The 11,766-nt window shown below is 41.7% G+C and overlaps 1 non-coding gene across 1 annotated transcript; it reads right to left on the bottom strand.

Moving 5' to 3' along the window:
* Positions 1 to 201: 201 nt before the first annotated feature.
* On the bottom strand, positions 202 to 295 carry trnai-uau. Its single transcript has 2 exons — positions 258 to 295; positions 202 to 237 (listed from the first exon to the last, which is right to left on the bottom strand). It is a non-coding gene; the product is annotated as a tRNA-Ile (tRNA).
* Between the last annotated feature and the right edge of the window lie 11,471 nt (positions 296 to 11,766).

Raw genomic sequence — 11,766 nt, forward strand, 5'->3', positions numbered from 1 at the left:
AAGTTCGTTCTGTGAAGAAAAGTAAGACATATTTTACATGTCAGGTTAATAGTATGATGGTTTTGTTATCAGGTTTGACGCTAAAATATTGATATCCCAATGAGCCACCACGTCAATTCCCTTCTGAGTATGATTTCCTGTATTTCAGGCAAACAGTACAATGTGATATGTGTAAAACACTTACTTAGCGTATCAAAAGGTTGCTCCAGGTGAGGCTCGAACTCACAACCTCGGCATTGCTCTGCATTGTACTGACATATAAGTACCGCGCGCTAACCGATTGCGCCACTGGAGCTCACTGCATCCAGACCACAGTACCCTTTTTAATCCAAGCATAGCACCATATCTTTTCTCATATCGCTCATTCTTGTTTATTTGTTTTGGCGCTGTTGCACTGGCTCCACGCAAAGGTTTATGATGACGTTATCAAGGTACTGAAGGACCATGCCAGATTTAAACATTAAAAAATGATTGCTTATTTGTTACACGAAACATGTCAGCAGGTTTAGCGGGCAGAAACAATTCTATAACATACGAGCATTGTCATTTAGAAATCTATTTAAAGTAAATAATATTGAATTCGTTTTTAATATACAGCGTCTCCCCTGAATCTTGAGCTTACGTTAGGTTTTGAAAAAATGGGGTGGGTAAATTCTGTCATGATCGTGGCCACAGACTATACATCCATGGGCCACATACCCCACAGATAGACACGAATAAACCGGAAGAAATACACGATTTTCAAAATAAAACATGACGAATGAAACAGTGGCTGCAGTCGGATAATCCAAAAATCAGCTCCTAAATTCTAACCCTATTGTCTATTCCTTGACCTCTGAGTGAAACGTCATGGGGTTAAGGGATAGTGGATAGGAGAATTCAAAAGGATTTAGGAGAAGAGACTGCGGTGCTTTAGAGAATTCGACTGCACTTTCACTATCCGACGTGTTTATGATGCGCCAGTGGACGTCATGAATGTGCGTCTGCTGCTGTGGGGAAACTATGGAAACTACAGTTTTCTATACAGCGGACTACAACATGGATGTATAATAAGAACGAGGGACTACTCTAAACTCATCTAGAAACTCTGCACCGTGCTCTGATGCTGTTGTTTTATGCTTTATGAACGTGGACAACAGATAAACATATTCTTCATGACCAAAGTTGGAATTGAAATAAAAAATGAAAGTGAAACTTATGCTCGTCACCCTCTCTCTTCGGTAGCCTACACATTAATACAAATGATCCCAAGTATGATTGTATGAACCATGAAAATATCTTAAAATCAATACAAATGTATTTATTATAAACGTTAGTCCTTAACATCTATCACTGTGTATATCACCATTCAAACATATTTTAAAAGTTGAACAAACCCCACACAGCTCAGTAAAGACTGTGAAATGTTGACTTTATTTGATCATTTCAGTCAAAACTAACGTTCATATTTCTCTTTTTGATTATAATACTAATGAACGTTCAAAACAAAGCACTTTGGCAAGTTACCACATACGTTTTAAAATACTTAATAAGCACCGTAACGTTCATGATATCATTTCTCGGTCATAATCGGTTGTTTCCGTGAACGGCCGACTGTTGTGTGACGGCAAATGCTGCGGCTGCAAGGCATTGTGGGGCAGCATTTTCTCCTCTCCTTTCGTAAAGGGAGGTCCAGTGGTTCCTAAGCTAAAGGAGGTTATAAAGGAAGTTTTGGCGCATTTCCACCACACGGTCGGCCTCGGCCTCGCTCGGTACTGCTAGGCCGCGTTGGGCCTTGTTAGGGCCGGCTCACTTCATGCTGCGCTTCCATTACAGTTTAGGAACTGGGGTAGTTACTATAGTAACGCAGTGTAGGCGGAGCCATGACGTCATCTTCAATGAGAACCCCAGAAAAACAACACAGCCGTTAGCTGTTAGCACTCAGAGCTCACAGCTCCTTATATATATTCAGAAACTAGACAAAAGTTAAACAAGTACACACCACAGACTGCCTGTGTCATGGCGAGTACAGTCGCTGCTTTATTTATGTCTGTATAGGCCGTTGTTGTGAGTGTGGACGGTCGGAGCATATATTGAGTTAGCTTAGCCAATCTCCATCTAGAAAACACGCATTTTAAAAGGTTTTTCACCTGCCGTCTGTCTGCAAACTTGCCAAAGCATTAATTCATGGTTTTTACTAACCGGTATCAGTATGTTGTTACTTCGGCATCATTTTGAAACGTGTATTACAATTAAATCACGGTCAAATATGTTCATCTTGTTGTAGTTGTAGCCTCCTTGCCAGCGATTCTCTCTCTAGTTTAGCATACTCAGCCCGACTCAGCCCTGTTTGTTGGCCCCGATAGAACCACGATTTTGTCGGGCCAGAAAAGAGGTGAAAAAGTATCCCCTGGGCCGGAACTAGGCCTAGTGGAAGCGCAACCAAAAACGGGCCCGGCACGACACGGCACGCTTAAACCGCGCTCCGCGCCATGGTGGAAATGCCCCTCCTTTCCTATCATCTAGATCAGGGGTCGGCAACAGGCGGACCGCGGTCCGGATCCGGACCCAGACGCCGACCTATACGGACCCGGACCTATAATCAATACATTAATAGGGGATTTCAATTTTGACGGGGCGATTCTATTTTAACCGCCGCCGACAGGGGGCGAAAGAGACGAGTGAGCGATACAGGGAGAGAAACACAGAAGAAGAGATGAGAGCGCGGCAGAGAGAAGCGGAGAGGAAAGTGAGTGAAGAGAATAATTAGCGATACAGGGAGAGAAGACGGAGAGGAGAGTGAACAGGCGTGTTAGCGGCAGACAGGGAGAGACAAATAATTACACATGGCGCTCTCCAAGAAGAGGAAAGTGGACAGTGAGAACAGAGCTTGTAATCCTGAGTGGACGGACTCATTCATGTTCATCCTGCCCACTGGGAGCACAGAACCAGTGTGTCTCATTTGTTCAGAGACCGTGGCGCTCATTAAAAGTGCCAAAACGCCACTATGAGACAAAACACAAAGTGTTTGACCAAACATTCCCTCTCAAGTCAGAACGGAGGTCACAAAAAATAAGCAGTCTCAGAGCCCAATATGATCAGTCGACCAGGATCCAAATTAAAACTAAATATCGTTCCAGGGCAGGCTAACCGAGGCTAACCCATGAGCACCTGCATGTGTATGAGAATGGCCCTGACACTATTTCAGCCCAGATTTACAAACTCCTGGCAGGACAAGCTCGAGCTCAATTCTCGCACTGAATTAAAAAAAAGTGAGTGAGGGACTGCAATATAAGAGGGAAAGAAAGAGAAACTTTAAAACTGTTCAATTGTTATGATGTGTAAAGACTGATATTGTTCTATAATCGTCTGAAACAGTTAAGTCATGATGTGAAACGGTTAACAAAGAAAAAGGGAAACTCAAGCTGCTGCTACACTTTATTTTATTTATCTAAAATTAAGCACTTTTAAGATGCACATATTTTCAAAAGCTATTTTATTTATTTTCTCTATTTTATTTTTAAAAGTTGTTACATGCAGACGTTGATAAAGCTACAGGCTACTTCAATATATATCACACTAATTCATAAAGCAAGTTAGACATTTTGATGTTCCGGACCTTTGCATGGGGAGATTTTCTCTAACTGGACCTCGTTGAATTTTAGTTGAATACCCCTGATCTAGATTCTAGAGAATTTGAACGGCACTTATCATGGCTGCCACTGAGGGACTTCTGGGTCATTTCACTCCGTTAGGAAGGTTCCTAAGCTAAATGGACTATTCGACTTCAGCCAGTGTTAAGTTTTTAAGTTTATTTCCAAGTTCATTTTATTTACTTACAAGGGATCTGCCTTGATGTTTGGTGCATATAATACACATATAAAGAGGAAATAAAACACATTCAAATAACTACATGTACCTGTACATGTAGTGATTTGAATGTGTTTTATTTCCTCTAAGGATTAAAGAACACTGAATATAGAAAAGATGAACAACGTCATAAAATGATAATACACATTATAAAACGGACAAGTCAAATCAAGCAATCTGATTGGTTCTTAGCCGTGATATAATGAGCGTATATCACGGGTAGAATTGTAGTTACTTTTCACAAGTCAGTATCCCTCCGCGTCTGAGAAAAAAATACAACCATTACAGCTGTTACGGCCCGTCCACATGGCGGCGTGCGTTGAAGCTTCAACGCTTCTGCCCATTCACTTGAGTAGCATGAAGCTGCAGCGTCGGAGACTGCACTCTCAGGACCGCACTCGCAGGACCCTATGTTTTTGTGACACTGCCACCTAGCGAGCAGGAGACCTGAATATGAATGACAACGCAGAGAGTGTGAGTAATGTGAAGTGCTTTTAAAGTTTTATTTGTTTAACATTAATAACAATTCCGGTGTCTTGAAATGAAGTGTGATTAGCTAACATTAACTATGATAGTCTTAAGGCAATACAAACAAACATCTGTTAGCTTATGATAGCTTCTAACAGTATTAAAGGCACTAAAAACAATTATTCGTTAGCTATAGCTTTCGGTAAAAGCATTATTAGCAAAAGCATTAGTTTCGTTAGCATATTTGATTATTTGTTTAATGAAACTGTAGCGTGATTTTGGCAAGCCCAACTAGGTGTCCTACATTAATTGTTGATTTAATCACTAATTACAGTAAGAGTGTGAGTAATGTGAATCATGTTGTTTGTTTAAAGTTAACAACTATTCTGGTGTATTCAATTGGACAGCAATACAAGCAACACGTGCTAAATGTCATCTGTTAGCCTATGATGACTCGCTGCAAAACCAACTGTTAGCCTTTTTGTTTATTTGTTTAATGAAACCGTATGTTATGGTTATGTTATTTAGCAGAGGCTTTTATCCAAAGTGACTCACAAAAAACATAAAATAACCATAATTAAAATTAGAATATCAATACAAATAGTTACATAGTCAGTTACATTACTTATTACATTTTTAACAGGGTAATTAGTCATCTGTAACCTACTACATTTAAAAAAAATGGTCATGGAGCGTTTTGAAATACAAGGGTATGAAAGCCCTTAACAATATGTGTGTTTTAATTTCAGTAACACTTTATTTTGAGGGTCACTTGTAGATTATCTACAATCTCTCAACAAACTCAGTAGCATGTCAATAGAACATCTGTTAGTTATATTAGGTTAACCATCTACAGATCAGTAGACCATCAGTAACAAGAGCTGTAAGACTCTGGATGGCAATATCTGTTGAGATTATTAATGCATATCAATTGTGCACCAATGCCTTAGCCCAGGGGTCGGCAACCCCTGGCACGCGTGCCACCAATGGCACGCGGCACCGTAACCAGTGGCACACTAGGAATAAGTGGAATAAGTGTACAAAATATTTATTTTATTTTCGGATCCTGAACGAGACCGCCGCCAGAGCGCGTCTCCCCGTTACCTGCAGAAGGAAGCCATGCACGCAACGCAGCCCCACTCTCTTTAACTCCAGGCGACTTTCTGCCGCTTTCCTCCGTGGTGCAGTGCTGATCGTTTCACCACAGAGGAAAGCACTTCACAAATTGCATTACCCATAAGGAGGTGTAAAAATGCCCCAGTTTTTGCGTGGCGATCGATATCGGCCGATACTCACTCTCTGCCGATCGATCGGTGCTCTCTAAAAAGGCCGATCGCGAGGCGTAACATACATGACACTTTTCTCTGTGTGCGGCAAAACAAGCTCGCAAAGAAATCGCTTCACCAGTCTGGCAGTATTTTAAGGTGTCCGAAAATGACAATAAAATAGCGGTTTGCAACGTGTGTGGAGCAGAAATCCTGCAGCTCCACCCGCTGTGACGGACCGGTGAGCGGAGCAAAACACACAAGAGTTAGACCTAACACACTTAGCTATTTTATCTACCTTTGGAACTAGTTATACATATATTTATTCTTCACTGTCACTCATTACTGGATCAGTGAGCTGCATGAGATACTGACAGGCTGTCAGGAGAGAGAGAGAGGGGGAGAGAGGAAAAGAAAGCTCATTTCTCCCGTGTTATTATCCAAAGTGAATGTAAACTTGAATAATGTAGGCTACTTCATTTGAATGTAACAATTATGTTGGTTGTTGTTTGTGGAAGCACCAGTGAATGAGCCCCATTAACTGAGTTTTAAACATCACTTTTCACGAGTGTTTTCGTCTAGCTCTTCAAACCCACCCCCCTGGACTCTGGAGGCCAGAAGCTTGTTCGAGGGAACCCTTCAGCCAGTGTTCAGAGTGCCACGACAGAGTGCCAGAATGGATATCTCCCAGGAGAAGGTGGCCAACAGCAGACCAACAGCAGATTGAAGAATCCACAGTGTGGAAATTGTGCCCAATAAATGTATTCTGCACTGAAATGCCTCTCGGTCAAATTGCATGTTTATCTTTTGCAGCCTGGTGCATAAACACACTAACAGTTGTTTTTCAGTAATCTAGCACCTCTTCAAAGACACATTTGATTTGATTTATTTTGAACGTGTAATACAATAAAAAAATATATATAATAAATGTATGTCTACATACAATATACATTTACAATTATAAATAGATGATATCATTATTACTACAATATATATATATTTACGTTGTATGTCAAATTTGATAAGACAAATATAAAAAAAGACTATCTTTTTACATCTGACATACAAAATACATTTGATATTAACAACAAATTGTTGTTGTAAAAAATAAATAAAATAAACAATAATAAATATAATAATAATAATAAAAACATATTTTCATGCATGTAAATGTCTACTTTTGCGATTTTCATGCAATTTTAGATGGTTAATAACAAGCATTACAATGTCTACTTTTGCGGTCATCCAATCCGCTAGGTGGCGATGTTGCAAAACCACTAGGGTCCTGGGAGTGCGGTCCTGAGAGTGCGCTCCTGAGAGTGCAGCCTCCGACGCTGCAGCTTCATACTATTGATTCACTTTGAATGGGGTGACGTCACGTTTCGCCGAACTGCATTGTGGGAGCGAAGCGTAGATTTGCTCGCGTTGCTCGCGACGAAAGTTGAGCAATGTTCAACTTTTGAAGCTTCGGCGGAAGCGTCAGCCAATCTAATCATATGCCAGTACAAGCTCTAGCCAATCAAACCGCGTGCTTGTGTGTCCGGGGCGGGAGATTCATGTGATTGGTTGTTGGTCGAGTTTCAGCCCCCCCCGCCGGCAAGCGACAACGCACGCCGCCGTGTGGACAGGCCGTTACATTACGTCCGTTACGAAACTAACTAACTAACAAAGCTTAAGATGGAAACATTTAAGGTTAACTTCGACCTCCGGGGTGGCCTTACTATGGAGGAGTGGATTGAGCAGTGCCTATCTCCAGAAAAAAAATCACCTAAACGACGACATGCAGACATAGCCGTGGGAACATGTTTCAAATGGGGGGTGCTGTGGGGATGACACCAGGGCCGGTTCTGACCAATTTGCTGCCCTAGCAGAGCTACGTGAAGAGCAGGTAGACCAACTGGAAAAGTACCACCGTTCAAAAGCTTTCTGATGCAGGTCTTGAAACAAAGCAGAGAAATTATGACCGTTAGTGGCCACAGGTGCAAAAGCTCTCTCCAGAGCTACTGGAAGCCGAATCTCGGGGACCGGAGAAAGTGGAGCAATATTCTCGCCACGCCAAGCAACAGCCTAGAACAACCTCAACCTATACAAGTAACCTCGTTAGCCATTCTACTGATGCTGGACAGTTTTTCCGTGGGTGCACAATAAACGGCAACATACAAATGAATGTAAATAAATAGCCAAATAATCGATCAACGCTCTCTGTCTAATATGTTTTGCTAGCTGTTAGTGTTGTTGCATAGCAACCACTTCTGTTTCGTGCAGAAGGCAACGGAGGGACTATTTTATTTTGAACATCATTATTTACTAATAAAAACTATTTAAATTAGAGTGTGTATTTTTCTTTCATATTGCCACACTTGGTAACCGTTTTATAATTAATATATAATATATAATAGCTCACTTCAGGCCGTGATATATGCTCATTATATCACAGCTAAGGGGGTTATAAAACGGACAAGTAAAATCAAGCAATCTGATTGGTTCTTAGCCGTGATATAATGAGCGTATATCACGGGTAGAATTGTAGTTACTTTTCACAAGTCAGTATCCCTCCGCGTCTGAGAAAAAGCTACAACCGTTACAGCTGTTACATTACGTCCGTTACGAAACTAACTAACTAACAAAGTTTAAGATGGAAACATTTAAAGGGGACCTATCATGCAAAATGCACTTTTGTATGTCTTTTATACATAAATATGTGTCCCCGGTGTTCCAGGGAACTCACCAAGTGTCAGAAAACACAACCCTCTCTATTTTCCTCCATACCCAAATCTCTAAAAAAGGGGCTGCAACGGATCTGATAAAAACTGATCCAGATTTTAACACTTTACTGACGTCAGGACGGTGGCGCTATGGCTATTGGGCCAACTCCACCAATCAGGAGGAGACAGCCACGGCCATTGCCGTTCGAAAGCGCTGGAGACGCTGTAGTACATATGCCAGGCCTGTAAGTGGCGCTGTAGTCTGCCACAAAAGCAGTGAAGAAGACTTGGTTACCATGGTTACCCTTCTGTTTATTCTCCGCTGTGGCTTTCTTTCTCCCTCCCCGTCCCGCTGCAATGCAATCCCTCCCCGTCGAGGCAAGCACTGTAATTCTCTCCGGTTAGTCCACCAGCAGATGACAAACACCCACCTCTCCGCCTCTTCCAAGGAACGAGGGGACCGTGCGGCAGAGTTTCAGTTTCAGTTTGTTTCGCCGGTCAAGATATCCGTTAAAGTTTAAATCTTCCGGACAAAATTAGAAAAGTGCCGGTCAAAGGTCTTCTTTGTTATTTATTGAGCTTTAAAACAAATGAATAACGACTCTATATAATAAAACACGGAGATCTCTTTTTCTCCCCCTCTTCTGACAGCCCAGCAGCTGATCAGAGCACAGCTCACCTCTCCTGCAGGGGGGCGTGGTCAGCAGAATCAGACCCGTAGACAGCAAACAGCACATAGAGCGAAATGAGGCATGGCTAAAATGCATGATCTGTTTGGTATTTTGAAAACAGAAACGTATAAATATACCTTATATTGGTATGGCCCTACAATATATCATTTAAATATAGCATGATAGGTTTCCTTTAAGGTTAACTTCGACCTCCGGGCTGGCCTTAAGCCTCTAATGGCGCGTTTCCACTACAGCGCGCAGCCCGGTTTAAGAGGGCTGTGACGTCAGCGGCCCGTTTGTGGTTGCGTTTCCACTTGGCCTAGTACCGGCCGGCGGGTCCTAATTCACAGTTTTTCTGGCCTCATAAAATCGTGGGGCCAGGGCCAAAGACAACCGGGCTGAGTTTGTGACGTCAACGCTCTCGGCTGCTGATTGGTCGGAGAGAATCGTCACAATCTGCGCGCGAGATAATCCATTTTTACAAACAGCATTTTTGTTAACAGAGGAGCTACAACAATGGCAAATAAAAGCACACCATGGTCGGTCGAGGAAGTGACGACGTCCATTATATTGCAGATGATAAGGTCCAGCGGGTGCTCGACGGGACAACTCGCAATATCAAAGTCTTTCAGGAGGTCTCTACACAGACACTGGATTCTCCAACGGCGTTACTGGAGTCTGCATGGTACGTTTTTGCTAACGCTCTGTTATTTGCTTGAAAGCTTTGTGTCCCTGCTTTGTGTCCCTATCTGTTCTAAAGCTCACTTCTAACAAATAAGTCTATTTTATCCTTACATTTATGTTCGACAACCCATGCTTTTATGGAGCCCCGAAGGCTAGCTAGGCAGATAGCATTAGCGAGAGCTATTGTTTGCTAACACCATATGTGCCATTGTTTACGTTCAGTTTGTCTTTTCTATAGTTGTTGTTGCTATTTATAGTATTGTGCTGCAGTAGTTTGTGGAATTTACAAGTCATGTTTCTGTTCTAGATGATTACATTGGGACTAGCGAGGAGGAACAGTTCCGAACAACGTCCTCTGCATCAACAGCACAAACCGAGGAGGAGGATCTGGCCCTGCAGGAACGGCAACTGGCCCAGCAGAATCAATGCCATGTCTTATCTTATTGCTTGTTGATAAATAATTGCACCCACCAGCGATCACACAGAAAGATGGCATCATCTAGGCGTCCCTCTGCAGTCAGAAATATCATAAACACCATCGTCCACAAAGCACTGTACAGGGGTTTATGGATTTAAGAGAATACTTATCACAGTGAAACCTTTATCATCTGTTGCAATTAAAGCAAATAAGAGAATAAATACTTGGTTAAATAATACATTTTAACTCTTTAGCAGGACAACTCTGCATACTGTTTGAAATTGAGTTTGCTAGCTTGAGGTCCTCCTCTAAAACATAACATTACATAATGGTATTAAGAATACATGATAAATACATGTAGTAAAAATTACTCAATTGTAATACCCTCGTTGTGCTAGACTCAAACACATTGCTTATATATTTCAAAGAGAAGAGAACAAAAGAAAACACCTATACAAAGAGAGCGGTGCACAGCGCTTAATATTTACTTGCACTATATTTCTGTTGATCTGGGTTATTGTGTTGCACTGTTGGAGGAGCCTGTGACCTAAGATGTTCATTGTCATAACTACACTAGCTATGTTCGTATGACAAAATAAAAAACCTTGAACCTTGAGGCTGTGTCTTTCAGACAAACCATCATAATCATATTATTTTATGCTGTGGATACTTTAGCCTCCATCCATGTTAACAATTTTTTACACTTGCATTTATGAATATAGTTCTGTTGTGTTTTACACTTTTGTATTTATGTTTATAGTTTGCTTTGATATTTGCTTAATTTATTAGATTATTATTATGGGGGCAGTACTGGTGCTTGAAATTCAAATATTTACTAAATAGTCAATTCTGATAACATTTTTTTGGTTTAAATAATTTGACAAACACATGTATGTGAAAAAGAAAATATGTATTTATGTTCAATACAATACAATGAATATTTAGGTATTACATTATACATTCTAGGTATTCAGGTAGCGCATCAGACCCTCTCGTATGTCCCTGCCCTCCTCTGCACCGTGTGCCACTGCTACCCCTGGTAGACGTAGGTTTTCCTCAGGCATCCTGAAGTTCTCCACCCACTGAGTGTGTGTGAAAGATGGAACAATCACATTCCACCACTCGGTAGCTCGGTCGGTAACTTCTGAAATACACAAACAAAAGCATACATATTTTAATACGTAAAAGTGGTAGCTACAATTAATTAAATACTTGAAATACTTTGGTCGTATAGGGAGCGTGAGCCTAAACACATTGCTAGTTAGCGAACGTTAGCTTACCAAGTAGCATTGTAGTTAGTAGTGATTCGAGTCGTCCTGTAGTCTCTGCGGCGTAGGAGGACTGCCCGAACTCTCGCGTCAGCTTCTTCTATACCTCGTCTTGCTATACGTCGCCTCTTTCGAAACAACTCTTGTCTATTTCTTGTGATAATAAACCACACAGCAAAAAACAAGCAAACGATCGCTTTCACATCTTCACATCCTCCATTGTTGTGTCGCATTGAAGATGACGTCACGGCAGTTTTAAGCAGCGTCGCTACACTGCGCCTACACTGCGTTACTATAGATACTACCCCAGTTCCTAAACTGTAATGGAAACGCGCCATAAAGTGAGCTGGTCCTAACGAGGCCAATCGCGGCCCAGCCATACCGAGCGGGGCCGAGCGAGGCCGTGTAGTGGAAACGTGCCATTACACACCAAACTGA

The sequence above is a fragment of the Trematomus bernacchii genome, unplaced genomic scaffold, assembly GCF_902827165.1.
Source record: "Trematomus bernacchii unplaced genomic scaffold, fTreBer1.1, whole genome shotgun sequence".
Taxonomy (NCBI): domain Eukaryota; kingdom Metazoa; phylum Chordata; class Actinopteri; order Perciformes; family Nototheniidae; genus Trematomus; species Trematomus bernacchii.